The sequence below is a fragment of the Loxodonta africana genome, chromosome 19 (assembly GCF_030014295.1).
Source record: "Loxodonta africana isolate mLoxAfr1 chromosome 19, mLoxAfr1.hap2, whole genome shotgun sequence".
NCBI classification, from domain to species: Eukaryota; Metazoa; Chordata; class Mammalia; order Proboscidea; family Elephantidae; genus Loxodonta; species Loxodonta africana.
Window position 1 is genome coordinate 69,811,139 of NC_087360.1, and position 14,906 is coordinate 69,826,044.

The following is a 14,906-nucleotide window of genomic DNA, read 5'->3' on the forward strand; positions in this document are numbered from 1 at the left end:
TTCACAAGTGGCAAATCTTCCTTCCTGAGGAAAGGTTTATTCAGCAGTGGACCAAAAAGATGGCTTAGCCAAATTGGTACACTTTGCATACAAGCAAGAGGGGACAAACAGACGTGGCTTCTTTTCCCAAGTTTCTGATTCCAAAAGACATACTCCTGTGTTCCTCAGTAGAACAACAGAAAAGACAGTTTGTTCAGATTGTGGTGAAGTTGCTGTTGGACCCATGGGTCAGTGGGAATATATCTAGAACTCACACCAGAGTGGTAGGTAAACACCACTCAGCTCTGTCACTCACACATCACTAATGGCCACCAGCATGGTGATAACCGGACCCTCACCCACCCAGTATCCCTCGTGGAAACCATATGGAAGAGACCATGTGTTCAGTCAGTGGCTGACTGGGATGGGGGTGACCCAGGACAGGCTGGGAGGCAGCCAAGCTCTTCTGGGATGAGCTGCCCTCAATTCCTAGGCTGTCTGGTGAGCTTCTGAGTTGCCTCTGAGTTGGAATCTCACAGGTGGGCTGAAGGCAAAGACGTCTATCAGGTATGCCCAGAGCTATGCCGGGTGTGGACCTGAAAGGCTGAGGAAGGCTATACAACAGGCTCCTGGTACTGAGAAGCAGTGAACTGCCCTTCTGAGGTGGATGTGGTAATCAACATTTAAAAAAAAGAAAAAAATGAGATCCTCCTTCCCAGGTCAGGAGGGACCTATGGTCCGGTGCCCTCAGAGTGCATCCGGCTCTCCCATCTCTGTGTCCTCCGGCTCAGTGGCCAACGCTTAGCTCTGTCAAGGCCTGAAACTGGGGAAAAAGACCTGCTGGTCCCTGGTCTGCTGTGTGGGATGCGTTTTGGTGGTTCTTGCAAAAACGAATTTGCCAAGCAATGGTGTGACAGCTGGAATAAGCACTTTATTTTTAAAAATGACAATAGAAAAGTACCTTCAAACAATTTATAAAAGCACAACAGACCATGTGGAAGTTGTTCTGTTTCCCATAGAAACAAGACCAGGAGCCAGGTGGCACAGATGGCATAAGCTGGTCCTTAACACACTGGCGTTCACATCAGTCATACTCAAGCTGCTCACTGTCCTTTCCCCCCTTATTTATGGTAAGAAAGCACCCTTCTCCCCGGCCCTTCTTTTCTTTCCCCTCCTCATGACCTTTAAAAGCTTCTTGACATCTTTATTTCCAGTGGAAAAATGAAACACACACACAAAAAACCAAACCAACCATGTAATCATGAAAACATTGAGTCTTCAGCACAGATGTAAGCAGGTCAGTAAGAAAGATTCTCATCACATTTAGTCATTATCAGCCATCAGAAATTCTTAGTTCAACGTAATTTTACACATGGCTCTTCGACGAGAGGGAGAGGCTGAGCTGCCACAGACTCTGGAAATGCGCCAACTTACATACAACACAAGACAGGCTTTTTGGCTGATGCTTGAAGCAAACTCAACTTTCTCATCCTCGGCTCCGCTGGCAACATCATCTCTTCCTGTGCTGGTGTAGTAGTAGTCTCACAATGAGAAAATGGGATTCAGGACAATGTTTTAAATGGTTCATTTGGCAAAGTGCTGCCAAGTCTCAGGAACACCAGCTCAGTTCAACCCATGTTGGCAAAACCACTTGGGAGCCATGAGCTGCCCATGGCAGTCAGCTGGGTGAAGAGGCAGGGCTGGGCTCACTCCTGGGCAGGCTGGGCTCACTCCTGGGCAGGCTGGGCTCACTCCTGGGCAGGCTGGGCTCACTCCTGGGCAGGCTGGGCTCACTCCTGGGCAGGCTGGGCTCACTCCTGGGCAGGCTGGGCTCACTCCTGGGCAGGCTGGGCTCACTCCTGGGCAGGCTGGGCTCACTCCTGGGCAGGCTGGGCTCACTCCTGGGCAGGCTGGGCTCACTCCTGGGCAGGCTGGGCTCACTCCTGGGCAGGCTGGGCTCACTCCTGGGCAGGCTGGGCTCACTCCTGGGCAGGCTGGGCTCACTCCTGGGCAGGCTGGGCTCACTCCTGGGCAGGCTGGGCTCACTCCTGGGCAGGCTGGGCTCACTCCTGGGCAGGCTGGCCTCCCAAGCCGAGCTTTTTCCTTATCGGTGTGAAACAGACTCTTCACTTCCACTGGGGAAGGGGGATGGCTTAAGGAATGTGAGTTATGCATCAAGTGAGTTACAAACACTCAAGAGTGTGCTATTATAAAAGATAAAAATAATAAGCCCACAGAAACCAACGCTTGGCACCCAGTGTGGCACAGTCCCATCTGGAGCTGCCAGGGCTCTCTAAGGGTGCGCCTCCAACCAGGAGTTTGTACCAATGAAACCCTTTTTTTGCCCAGTTGTGAAAATGCCACCAAGTTAGAAACTTCTGTAGGTTTTTGATTGTCTTGCAGGGATATCCTACGAGAGTGGGATCACACACCTAACGCCGCAGGTAACAATTCTGTCTCTAATGGGCACCAATTACTAACTCGCCCTGGACTCAGCCCAGGGAAATGGGTTGCTATACATTCACAATACAGTTCTGGAACTTTTGATAATATTTAAAAACATGCCTGAAACATGCAGCTCATTTCAGAGGAAAAAAAAAAAAGTATTTTTAATTACAAGCATTCAAAAGTCAAGCACAAAAATTGTGATCCAACCCAGTGTAAGTTCATCCATCCTGTCATAGACTTAAAATGTTTGGTATAAAAATACTCACTCTCTTGGTTCTATTGCCAACCTCTCTTAGGTTTTGTTTGAAAATATCTCCAAACTGTACAGAAATGTATGTCAGGCCATGCGTTCACAAATAACACACTATTTCTCACAATTATACAGTGTAAAAGAGTAAAACATTTTTATTATATATATATATATATACTTTTCTTCTTCGAGGAAAACAGATGTGTGATAGAGGCTGTGGCAGAGTCTTGAAGGGGTCAAAACTGGGCGAGGTGTTTTCAAGCCTGAAACAAAGGAAACAGGTCAGACGGGCGGATCTCAACCATGCGCAGCACTAACTCCCGTTGCTCTGGTTTTGCTTTGAAGATGCCTGTGATAGAAGAATTCCTGGCTTAGAAACTAATGGGAAAATTCATTAGTGATTCTCAATGAAAGTATGTGTGTGTGTGTATAAACATACTCTCTCTGACCCTTCAAATAAAGACCACACAAGAGCATCAGTGGTCTCACCATGAAATACATGGGTAATACAAAAATTTAATTTCCATTTGTTAGCCATACTTAACGGAAACTTCCAAACCTCTTTTCCCTCAAGTTGCAAGGAAGTGCTCACATATTTGTATCACCTCGTGGCAAAAAAAGGGGCCTCACGCAATTCCTGAAGAGTTTCTGGACCTCCTGGCAGAGTCCCACTCTGGTCCCAGGATTTTCTTCACACTTCAGCTCTACTGTGCTTGGTCTGCATAGTGCTGAAGGCTGCATTGTAAGACCTCTGCTGTTACTTTGTCAGTCATTTACCGTCCTATGTCTCTTCAATCTCCAGTCTCTCGTTTTCTTACTACTTCTTACATGTCAGACTCACATTTGTCTGTACAGAAGTAAATCCATGTATAACTAGAATTCTGTATAGGAAAATGCTTGCTTGTATGTGGGAAGAGGGTGTAGGAAAACAGCATCCTGACGACCCACCTAACAGTCCCAAGTCAGACTTCTTTGGGAAAATGCGTGTTTCGTATTTAATTCTGAAATCAGCTAACTGGACAATCTTAGTGAATAACCAATCTTATACATACCCCATCTGTACTACTCTGGCTGCATCTGAACTGTGACCCAGTGGATCTTTTCACATCCTAGTTTTTGGGGGACAGTTACAAGTCAGAATCAACTTGATGGCACTGGGTTCTGGGTTACACACTGGTAGAAATAAGAACCAGGGGCAAGTCAGAAGATCCAATATAATTACCATATACCTACAACGGATCATAGTGGAAACCCTGGTGGCACAGTGGTTAAGAGCTATGGCTGTAACCAAAAGGTCAGCAGTTCAAACTCATCAGGTGCTCCTTGGAAACTCTATGGGGCAGTTCTGCTCTGCCCTACAGGGTCGCTATGAGTCAGAATCGACTCAATGGCAACGGTTATGTACAGATCATGGGGAAAACCCCTTAGTTTCTCTCCACATCCAGAACCTCATCTATAATGTCACAATAATAGCTATCTTGCCTGCCTGGTTAGCATGGCAGTTATTCAATTACTCTTATCACATCAGTGTACGTTAAAAAGACCTAATTAGAGCCCCTTGATTTGGAAATGCTCCCAGCATTAGCTCTGTGAGGGCCTGACACACCGCACATATAGAGCCTCAAACATTGGTCCCCTGAGCTCCACCCTCGCCTCCCTCCTCCTCCCTTTACTTTCTCAGTAGAATTCTCTGAAGCAGGAGGCTCTGTCTCCCAGGCGTGACCGAGGAGATAAACTTCAGTAAAATCAAACTTTGTGATTCTCGTGCCTGGCACAGCAGTGGGATCTACCCTCACCCAGCAAATGTTCACTGATGAAGAGATCTAAGTGGGCAGAAGCCGTGTACACCCTATCTTTGGGATAGGCCACTCGTCCTGTGACACTCAGCGGGCAGGGTCTGCCTGAGGAAGCCTGTGACTTGTGCAGGGGGAGCAGGACCAGCAGGAGGACCTTCTCTTGGAAGCCTCCCACCTCTTCTGCTACTTGCCCCCTATGTCTCCTGGGAGGAGGCGGGGCCCAGGGATCCCCCCATGCTGGCTGCGTGCACAGCATGTAGGAGCCCCAGTGGGTGGTAGAAGGGAGGGCATGCTCGGAATGGGGCATCTTTTCATGGGGCCAGGATCCAGGGTGTAGGGGGCTCACGAGGCCAGCTATTTTACCTTTGGGTGTACAGCAGCCCATGTTCCCTCATGAGCCCATGACTTTCTCCTGGCCTACCTCACATCCTCACTAACACCTCAGCGGCCCTTCAACGGCCAAAGGAGGCTCCCCTCCAGAAGGTTGGTCTTCAAAGAGACTTGGTCCAGCTTGAAGGAGATGACACCTCTCCTGCCCGCCCACAGTCACGTATGTGCAGTGAAAACACTTAAGGAAATCGGACACAAGGACAGGTTTCTTCCCAACACCATCGGCTTGTCAGGCCTGGAACAAGTCCCACATCATCCCGAGCCTGACCACACGCCAGCAAGTTGTGTGTGTTTATTCTAGAAAACCATTTCTAAGGAATGGCAGTCACTCCACGGCTGTTCCTATCTTGAAACACTTCACAGGGATGGCACCTGGCAGCACATGGGCTCTTATAGAGCAAGGCTCCAAGGCCACCTTGGGAAAGCAGCTGGAACCAGATGTGCCAGCATCAAAATCCCCACACTGCTTTTAGGGGCTGTGGGAAAAGAGGGGCTGAATGAATAGAGGCCACATGTGTGCTCTCCTTCCTAAAAGCTCCCTCCTGTGGGCTGAGCCCACTGGGTGATGAAGGCCAAGTCCCTGCAGTCTCTCTCTGCCCTGGGCTGTGTCTGGCAGGGCCTGGCCCGTCTGCTTTTGCTCTGTTCTCTGGAGGGTTTGACGGCCAATTCCTGGGCGATTCTTCTCCTCAACCCCCCATGAGTTCAGCATTCTCCTGGATGTTTCTGCCATGACCTCAAAGGCAACATGTCCAAACCCGGAGTCATCGCATTGCCTTAAAACAGCTCCAGCCCCTGACGTTATTCTTTGTCACCCAAGCCCAGCCTGGTGCTGATCTGACCCTCATGACAACTTGTCCCTTCAGAGTCCACACAGCCCTGCTCTTCTTGGGTATTCTGTTACTCCCCAACTCTGCCATCTTGGGTTTGCCTCTCCTGATACATGTGTCTACCCTGACTCTTCATCCATTCTGCTTACGACAGCAAGGAGACAATGAGTCCTAAAATGCCTCCCCTTGCTCACATCTCTCCCGTGGCTCCCCGAGTCCCTGACCCATCATCCAGGCCCTCAACAGCTTGGTTCTAACCTACTTTTAACAAAAACATGCTGCACCTACTCTTAATCCCCATCAGCATACACAAACCACCCTTCAGAACTGTCTAAGTTCCGCTCCTCCAGCCTCTCCTGGCCCCCTCAGCCTGCAGGGCCTTCTTGGAGCTCCTATGAGGCCACCTCTTTGGCTTTGGCAAGGATTACCTTGAATTGTTACTTTGTCTCCTAAGACTATCTTCTCTTAGCCCCAGAAATGGTCCCCTCCATAGAGTAAAATGCGGTCACATCTTCAGATATTTGGACTCTAGGGTAAGTGACACGGGAGGGTTCTGAGAGACAATCCCCTTGATTGCTGATGCCCCGGGCTAAGAACCACGAGATGGTGTCCTGGGACCCACCTCGGGCCTCTACATCCTGGCCATGGCACCCTGAGGGCCTCCTGCTGAAAGCTGGTACCTTGGGGGTGGGAGGTACCTGCAGTTTTCCTGGGAAATAAGTAAGCCCCCAGACCCCAAACTACAGCAAAAATGCAGTCCCACATTCAAATATTTGGACCCCTGAGCAGGAAGAAAGGGGTGGGGGTCTGGTTAGTTCCAGCTGGCTAGAAAGACCGATTGGAAGTGAAAGAGAATATGGGAGGGCGGAAGGATGACACAGAAGGAGGGAGACTAGAGTCTCTAGCTGCTGAGCTTTCCCCTAACTGTGTGGAAGGGCGGAAGGATGAGAGAGAAGGAGGGAGACTAGAGTCTCTAGCTGCTGAGCTCTCCCCTAACTGTGTGGAAGGGCGGAAGGATGAGAGAGAAGGAGGGAGACTAGAGTCTCTAGCTGCTGAGCTTTCCACTAACTGTGTGGAAGGGCGGAAGGATGAGCGAGAAGGAGGGAGACTAGAGTCTCTAGCTGCTGAGCTTTCCCCTAACTGTGTGGAAGGGCGGAAGGATGAGCGAGAAGGAGGGAGACTAGAGTCTCTAGCTGCTGAGCTCTCCCCTAACTGTGTGGAAGGGCGGAAGGATGAGAGAGAAGGAGGGAGACTAGAGTCTCTAGCTGCTGAGCTCTCCCCTAACTGTGTGGAAGGGCGGAAGGATGAGAGAGAAGGAGGGAGACTAGAGTCTCTAGCTGCTGAGCTCTCCCCTAACTGTGTGGAAGGGCGGAAGGATGAGAGAGAAGCAGGGAGACTAGAGTCTCTAGCTGCTGAGCTCTCCCCTAACTGTGTGGAAGGGCGGAAGGATGAGAGAGAAGGAGGGAGACTAGAGTCTCTAGCTGCTGAGCTCTCCCCTAACTGTGTGGAAGGGCGGAAGGATGAGAGAGAAGGAGGGAGACTAGAGTCTCTAGCTGCTGAGCTCTCCCCTAACTGTGTGGAAGGGCGGAAGGATGAGAGAGAAGGAGGGAGACTAGAGTCTCTAGCTGCTGAGCTCTCCCCTAACTGTGTGGAAGGGCGGAAGGATGAGAGAGAAGGAGGGAGACTAGAGTCTCTAGCTGCTGAGCTCTCCCCTAACTGTGTGGAAGGGCGGAAGGATGAGAGAGAAGGAGGGAGACTAGAGTCTCTAGCTGCTGAGCTCTCCCCTAACTGTGTGGAAGGGCGGAAGGATGAGAGAGAAGGAGGGAGACTAGAGTCTCTAGCTGCTGAGCTCTCCCCTAACTGTGTGGAAGGGCGGAAGGATGAGAGAGAAGGAGGGAGACTAGAGTCTCTAGCTGCTGAGCTCTCCCCTAACTGTGTGGAAGGGCGGAAGGATGAGAGAGAAGGAGGGAGACTAGAGTCTCTAGCTGCTGAGCTCTCCTCTATCTGTGTGGAAGGGCGGAAGGATGAGAGAGAAGGAGGGAGACTAGAGTCTCTAGCTGCTGAGCTCTCCCCTAACTGTGTGGAAGGGCGGAAGGATGAGAGAGAAGGAGGGAGACTAGAGTCTCTAGCTGCTGAGCTCTCCCCTAACTGTGTGGAAGGGCGGAAGGATGAGAGAGAAGGAGGGAGACCAGAGTCTCTAGCTGCTGAGCTCTCCCCTAAGGGTGTGGAAGGGCGGAAGGATGAGAGAGAAGGAGGGAGACTAGAGTCTCTAGCTGCTGAGCTTTCCCCTAACTGTGTGGAAGGGCGGAAGGATGAGAGAGAAGGAGGGAGACTAGAGTCTAGTTGCTGAGCTTTTCCCTAAGTGTGTGGAAGGGCGGAAGGATGACAGAGAAGGAGGGAGACTAGAGTCTAGTTGCTGAGCTTTCCCTAACTGTGCCACAGAAATGGAATTCTCGCCTGGGAAAAGAATGTATCCACACTGCCATAGATGTTTCCAGGCTGAACAGAAGGTCAAAATGTGGCTATTTCAGTCCTTGTAAACAAGGAAGAGGTTTAACTAGGGACCTAGTTCAAACCTTGGAATGTATTAAAAAGGTCATTTTAAACAGAAACCAAAGACATCTGGAAGAAAACACAAGATACCATGAGGGGTGGCCAGTGAGGAGGATCAGGCTCTGTTTAAGGAGCAAATTGTCCTTACAACACGCACGTGAGGGATAACGAGGGATATAAATATACATGTAAAATATCCTGTCTCGGGGGGTCACTACGCCAATTTGAAGACCTTGGAGGGGGTCACCTGATATCTTAAGGAATGTTATCAAGTTCTAAAACGTTTAATCTCAGTTGTCCTTGATCAGAAAATCCGCATGGGGTACTCAGTACTTTGGGGACAGCTGCTGATGGCGGGGGGTCAAGATGCTTGCTGGCCGACCCGTGGGGGACTCAGCAATGCCGAGGGGGTGGCTGTGCTGCCCCGATCAACTTCCCATTTGTAAGCTAGGCTGTGTTTTTCCAGGAGCTTTGTGACACTCTTGGCAATAAAAAATAATTCTCTTTCTCTCTCTGTGTTTTCCCCCAGTCCATGTACATATACTTGACCTAAACGCTAATAATTTCTTCCCTAGAATTTATCCCTCTTACATTTACTCTGTGGAGCCCCGGTGGTGCAGCGGCTAAGAGTTCCACTGCTAACCAAAAGGCCGGCAGTTCAAATCCACCAGCCGCTCCTTGGAAACCCTGTCCTATAGGTTCGCTATGAGCTGGAATTGACTCGAGGGCACCTAACAACAACATTTACTCATTTTTATCAAAAGTCCCATAAGGAATATGCCACTCCATCAGACTCCAAGTAAATATGGGACATTATATGTGACAGCAATTTTTTAAGTAAGAGTGCGTCAGCTTTTTTTTTTTTTTTTTTAATCAAGTGCTGGTATCAACTTGTAATACAAAGACCAGGTAACATTTAAGAAGTTCACAGTCTGTAGGGAAATCGTGTTCTTTAGTTAGTAACTCCTCCTGCTCCGAAGACACCAAGGCTGGGGGTCCCTCCTGTCCTCCACAGTTCACACGGGCTGCCTGAACATGTCCACCCACGGTTCCAGCTCCCCCTGGGCCCAAAGAAGGCTCACCCCTGGGGCAGACACCCTCCCTGTCACAGCAGGCCGGTCTCTGCAGGCCATAGCAGTCTGACTTCAGATGAGGGGCAGAGTTGCCTCCTCTAAACCCATTAAAAAAAAAAAAAGATTGTAAAAAATATACGTTTTGCAACATTTGCCAATTCAACATTTTCTGGGTGTATGATTTAGTCATCCCAGTTACATTAATCATGCTGCTCAACCATCACCCATAATCCTTGCTGGTTTCCCATCACCATAAACCACGTCCATTCTTTTAACCATGGAGGCCCCAGGGATTGGGACCCCATGTGACGGCACATGGCCAGCATCTCAGCTCTGCACACACCCTCGTCCCGTCAGCTCCAGTCTGGCAGGCCACCCCACTTCTCAGCATCACCTCAGCATCTTCAACCTGACTCCTAGGCACTTCTCCCCCGGACCCTGTCACCAGGCCCTCTCTCAGTTCAGCCGCCAACTCACCAGAGGCTACCTCGGCTGCGGCTTTCTGACTGGCTCGTCTGCCTGCGTCCTCTGAGACTAATACTTGGGTTGGTTTATTGCATTTAAAAGATCCTTCTGTCCCCACTTGCTTCCAAAAAATTTGTATGAATGGCTTTTCATTGGCCACTAAATTTCCCCAGAGGGAAGAGGAAAACCCTTGTCTTTTAAGAAGCTTTCCTGCCTGATAATATCAATAAGAATATTGTGGACACTGCTATTAAGAACCAAGACAGGAGAAAAATCTAACCAGAAAGCGGTAGAATTAGTAGGATAAACATTAGCTGCCCTCGGTGACGTGGGAAAACGCTTACCTGTTGGTAAGTGCGGGTGAGGGTGAGAAACAGACGTGAGGGGGAGAAATACTTGCGGAGGGCGCAGGCTGCTGGCTTCCTGTGCGGAAAGGTGCCCAGGAAGGGGGCGAAGGAAGGCAGTAAAACTCGGCCCACAGCGTTGTGTGTACCTCCCGTCGTGCTATTGTGAGCATGAAATTGCTTAAGCCCCAAAAATGTGTTAATAACTTTCCTGGCCACAAAGGCTTGGTTTCCCGTCCTTAGCAGGAATCTTGCCCTCCTTTCTGACTCATCTTTTCTGCACTGGCCCCTCTTGGGGATGAGATTTGCCACCTTATTTGGGCTGAGACACAAACCACTGCTGGCATGCCCTGGTGTTCTTGCCATTCTAAGCCAAGCTTTCCAAAGAGACCTAGAAGCCTCTTGCCTGGCAGGCGGGTGACCTCTGGGGGGGCTATGTTATTTTAAGACTGTAGATGCCACTGTTGTTGTTAGGTGCCGCTGAGTTGATTTTTTGACTCACAGTGACCTCGTGTGACAGAGTAGAACTGTCTCATAGGGTTTTCTAGGCTGAAATCTTTAGGGGAGCAGAAGCTTACAAACTGACAGCTGATATTGACAGAAAAGACAGATAAATCACCCAGATCATCACCAACCAGAAAAGCCCAGCAGTCTAGGGGAATTCGGTAAGAATCCTATATAGATCAGTAACGGCCAAGGGTAATCACCTGTTTCTGAAGAGGCTCAATAAAACACCCCCGAGTCATCGAGAAAGCGGGGCATTATATTCCGTGTCAGTGGACGCATCAGACAGGGACAACGTACATGCTATATTTGAAAATGATTTCCACCAGAAATGTTAATCTTCAAAAAAGGCTTAGGGGCTTCAAGAGAAAAGTGTTTATGTAGCTGGAAAAGCCCCTCAGGTGGAATATCTCATTTCATGCCGCCACCGGGTACTCGGCTGTTAATGGTGTCAGCCGCACCTGGTAAGGCTGTGGGAAGGATTAAATGCTGGGTGGGATGACGCTCTGAAAACCACGTACCGCCATCGGGCGTGGTGGAGACACTGCTGAACAAACCCACAGGGCTGAGTGCTCTACACCAGTGCTTCTCACCAGCACACATCAGGATCCCGGGGGAAGTGTCAGCACCACGTGCCTGGACCCCGCCCCCAGAGCTTAGATCCCTTCAGCCTGGGGTCCCCAGCTGATGCTGGTGTGATGGTCCTGACCACTGGACTAGCACTGGTCCCCTGCCAGGACACCCTTCGAATCTGGAGGGCTTGTTCAGCCACTGACTTTGGAACTCACCAGCACGCTCCAGTTTTGTGGAACAGCTTCAGAACAGTAGCCACCATTGAAGATTGCATTAATACCCACAAGACAGATTGCAGCCACCATCACACACCTGGAACCTGGGTGGAGAGAGGTCACCATTAACAGTGTTCGCAAGAACCCCTCCCCGGCTGGCCTCCTGCTGGGGCTCCCCGGGCCTTCAAGGCCCGCCTGTTCTGTCAGCTCCAAGGGCAAAGAGCTGAGATTCAAAACCGAGAGACCAAGGGCCCCTGCTACTGAGCTGAGGACAAACTGCCACCTAAGAAGGTCCTGACATAAGTGGCATGGAAAGCCCTCAGCGGGAAAAATGAACTTAGGACTTGGTGGAGGAGCAAGAGAGAAAGAGCACTCTAGGGCCAGGGGGAAGGAACTCGGAGACATGGTGCTGCCGTGGACGTGGGCCTGGTGTTTCCCTTCACTTGTGCACTCAAGAATGCTGTTGTTAAATGCTGTCGCGTTGATTCCGACTCATAGCGACCCTAGTGCACAGAGTGGAACTGCTTCAACTGCTGACCTTTTGGTTAGCGGCTGAGCTCTTAACAACTGCGCCACCAGGGCTCTGCACTCAAGAGGAGGAGGAAGTAAATCACCTGAGGGCAGAAGTAGCCCCACACAGGAAAGGCACAGGCCCCGAGGCCCCCAACAGGGGACAACCCAGAAACCTAAGCCACTCCAGGACCCACAAGGACAGCTGTGGTCAGGAGACCACAGACACAGTTCTCCAGGAGACACGCACATGAGCTCTGCTCCTCCCCGGCAACCACTGGAGAACAGAATCACAAGGGAACACTCCTCCTCGTCCCGACGCTCTGAGAATTTTGAAACATGCCTTCAGAAGGTGCAGAGACCCATCAAATGACTCGTTTTTAAGATTCCTCCCGCATGCAGGAAGGAAGCCCTGCTCTGTGCCTGCGGACGCCCAAGGCTGGATTCCCTACAAATTGCTCGACACTTCAGCCCTGGTCAGGGCTGTTTTCCTTCCTGCAGACAGAGGCGGGTTCAGGTATGCAGGGCTCTGTGAACATTCATGCAAAACTATTGTTCTGCTGCAAACCCTCCTCCGAGTTCCTGGTAAATACCTGGCCGCCCCCCACAGAACCAGCCCCCACAGCCCCTCAGGCTGGCCCCTGACAGTCTTCAGCAGAGAGCGTGTCCTAGGCTGAAACCCAACTCTGAAATGATGCGTAAGGCTGAAGGAAAGGTTTACCAGGACATCATTTCTCAGAATGAAAAACAAAAAACCCAGAATTTCACTATAAGAAACATTCAAAGATGGAGCATTAAGTGATTAGAACACAAAAAATAAACACTCATATTTGCAAATGAAACCTACCTGCCCACAAACCTTCTCTCAGCCCTACCTCCCACTTCCCACAGCACGCAGGAGTGCCTCAGCGGGAGGCCCACAGGGCCTCCGGGGGCCACCAGTGAGGCCATGTTGCTTGCAGGCCTTGTTTCTCGAGAAATCCACACTGTATGACCAGATTCCTCCGGGGCCCTGGACTTCAGCTAATCGGCCTGACTCAGGACTGACGAATCAAGAGTACTGTAACTTTAGCTCCAGCCCAAGTTCAGGAGCATGGGGTTTTATCAACAAGCAGCTCTCTGGGTAGAATGCCTGGTCCCAAAACGGTAACTCATCAACAGCTCATGTCGTACATAGCGGCTCACCTGTAGGGCTGTGAGATACATGAGCCAGAGTCCATTCTGCAGAGACCCAGTAAGAGGATTCCCCACGAGGACCTAACATACTGGGTGGAGCACCAAACGATTTCCTTTTTAACGTTGTGGTGAGCACATGGGCCCTCTGAATTTCCACTTTTAAACGAGTAGGAGAGATGGTGGAACTGGTGGGTCCCATAGGTGGGCCTGTGGGATTGCCCCTGGGAATTGTGCAGCCACTGAGATCCAATTTACAGGTTTCACATATGGCCTCCCTCTTTGAACCTCCTCCAGAGAACCGTCTGGCAACGATACTGATGCCTTTGGGCAGGGGTCTCCAAGAACTCCCAGATGACTCAGGGAAAATACAAATCTCAGCCTTTATTGCCTTTGATTGCCATACAGTCTTCGTTTGTAGATTCACTCAGGAAGTGCTTGCGTTGTTAGAAGTCTGTCGTCTTTCCCTAAGTCAGGAGAAACCTGGAAATGGCTGGAAAGAGCACCCACCACAGGATGGGGCGGGGGGAACCGTAACAGACCGTGGGCTCAAGGGAATCTCGAAGGCCCAGAACCATGACACACATCTCCTCACAAGGAAGAGGGGGGACCGCTTTCAGAGAAGGGGCTGACACGCAGGCTGCCTGCGTATTCTCTTCCAGCACATTTTTAAGTCAAGCCTGCGGCCACCAAGCCCATTCACTTTGATTTAGGAAAGAGAGATGCAAGAAGAGGCTCAGAGAAGTGAAATTATTCTCTCAACTTGAGTAAAGTTGGGTCTGCTTTGAAAAAGGAGGCCCATATAAATCTGGAAAAGCTTTACGTCTCCGTTCAAATGTTACCTTATCAGGCTGCCCTGTGACTGCCCTATGTAAAACAGAAATTTCTGCCAACCCCATAACACTTTATCCCTTTTACCTCATTTCCCCCTCCCCATAGTGCTCATCACCCCAGACCTAAGATGTTTATTTGATCATTTTATCACCCATTTCCTGTTACAGAATGTCAGCTACCTGAAGGCAAGGACTTGGTCTGATTTTGTTCTCTGCTCTATCCTCAGCACCTGAAATAACACCTTAGACATCACAGGTATTCACTGAGTATTTATTGTGTTAATGAACTAAGTGTGACATAGAGAACTTGACTAATAGAAGGGGGAATGATAAATCATTCACAAGCACCGTCCTAATTTCTGGGCACATTGTGTCTCTATCAGGGAGAAGGCAGGTGTGATTGCAGGAGCCACAGCAGCTGTCTGGCCTGCATGAAGACCCAGTGCCTTTCTCTCCTTGTAAAGCTCTGTGCTCTGCCCTGACATCTAGGACCTGCAGCTCCCCTGAGGATGACACTGTGCCCATGCCTCTTGTACTCACAGTCCAAGACAGACCAGACTGTTCCTCCCAAAAGAAAACATAAAGCATAAACAGCTTCAAATTCTCGCCTTGTTATCACTTGCCATATCCTTCTCTAATTTGATGAGGCCGTCACTACATGTGCTTGTAATTTCTATGCTGTGGTCTTGGACCACGGCCAGGGAAATTTCATGAGCTCTTAAAGAAGAGCAGTCCCCTGTCCCCACCCCAAATCTCAACTTTCTTCTCTCCCCCCTTTTTTTTAAAACTCCGTTCAGATTCCCAGCAAGGAAAGCTGTAACTCTCATTTCCTGTAAGGAGTGAGGAAGAACTTGCTCATGCTTGCTTGCTCTGAACATATCTGGGAAATTGATAATTTTCAACCATTATTATGTATTCTAGGCTTCTCAGCCACATGGCTGGACCATTAGTAAAACTCTAGTGATGCAGGGAC

The 14,906-nt window shown here is 49.9% G+C and overlaps 1 protein-coding gene across 2 annotated transcripts in view; it reads right to left on the reverse strand.

Annotated features, from left to right (window-relative positions):
• Window positions 1-641: 641 nt before the first annotated feature.
• Window positions 642-14,906, reverse strand: part of RBPMS (RNA binding protein, mRNA processing factor) — a 202,537-nt gene continuing 188,272 nt past the window's right edge. The window contains exons 8-9 of one of the 2 annotated variants that reach the window (XR_010318656.1): window positions 11,418-11,521; window positions 644-2,940 (exon numbers count right to left, since the gene is read on the reverse strand). The gene's annotated coding sequence lies outside the window, so the exon portion shown is untranslated. Of the gene's footprint in view, window positions 2,941-11,417; window positions 11,522-14,906 lie in introns of both variants that reach the window. The other variant, XM_064272836.1, reaches the window with a different exon arrangement.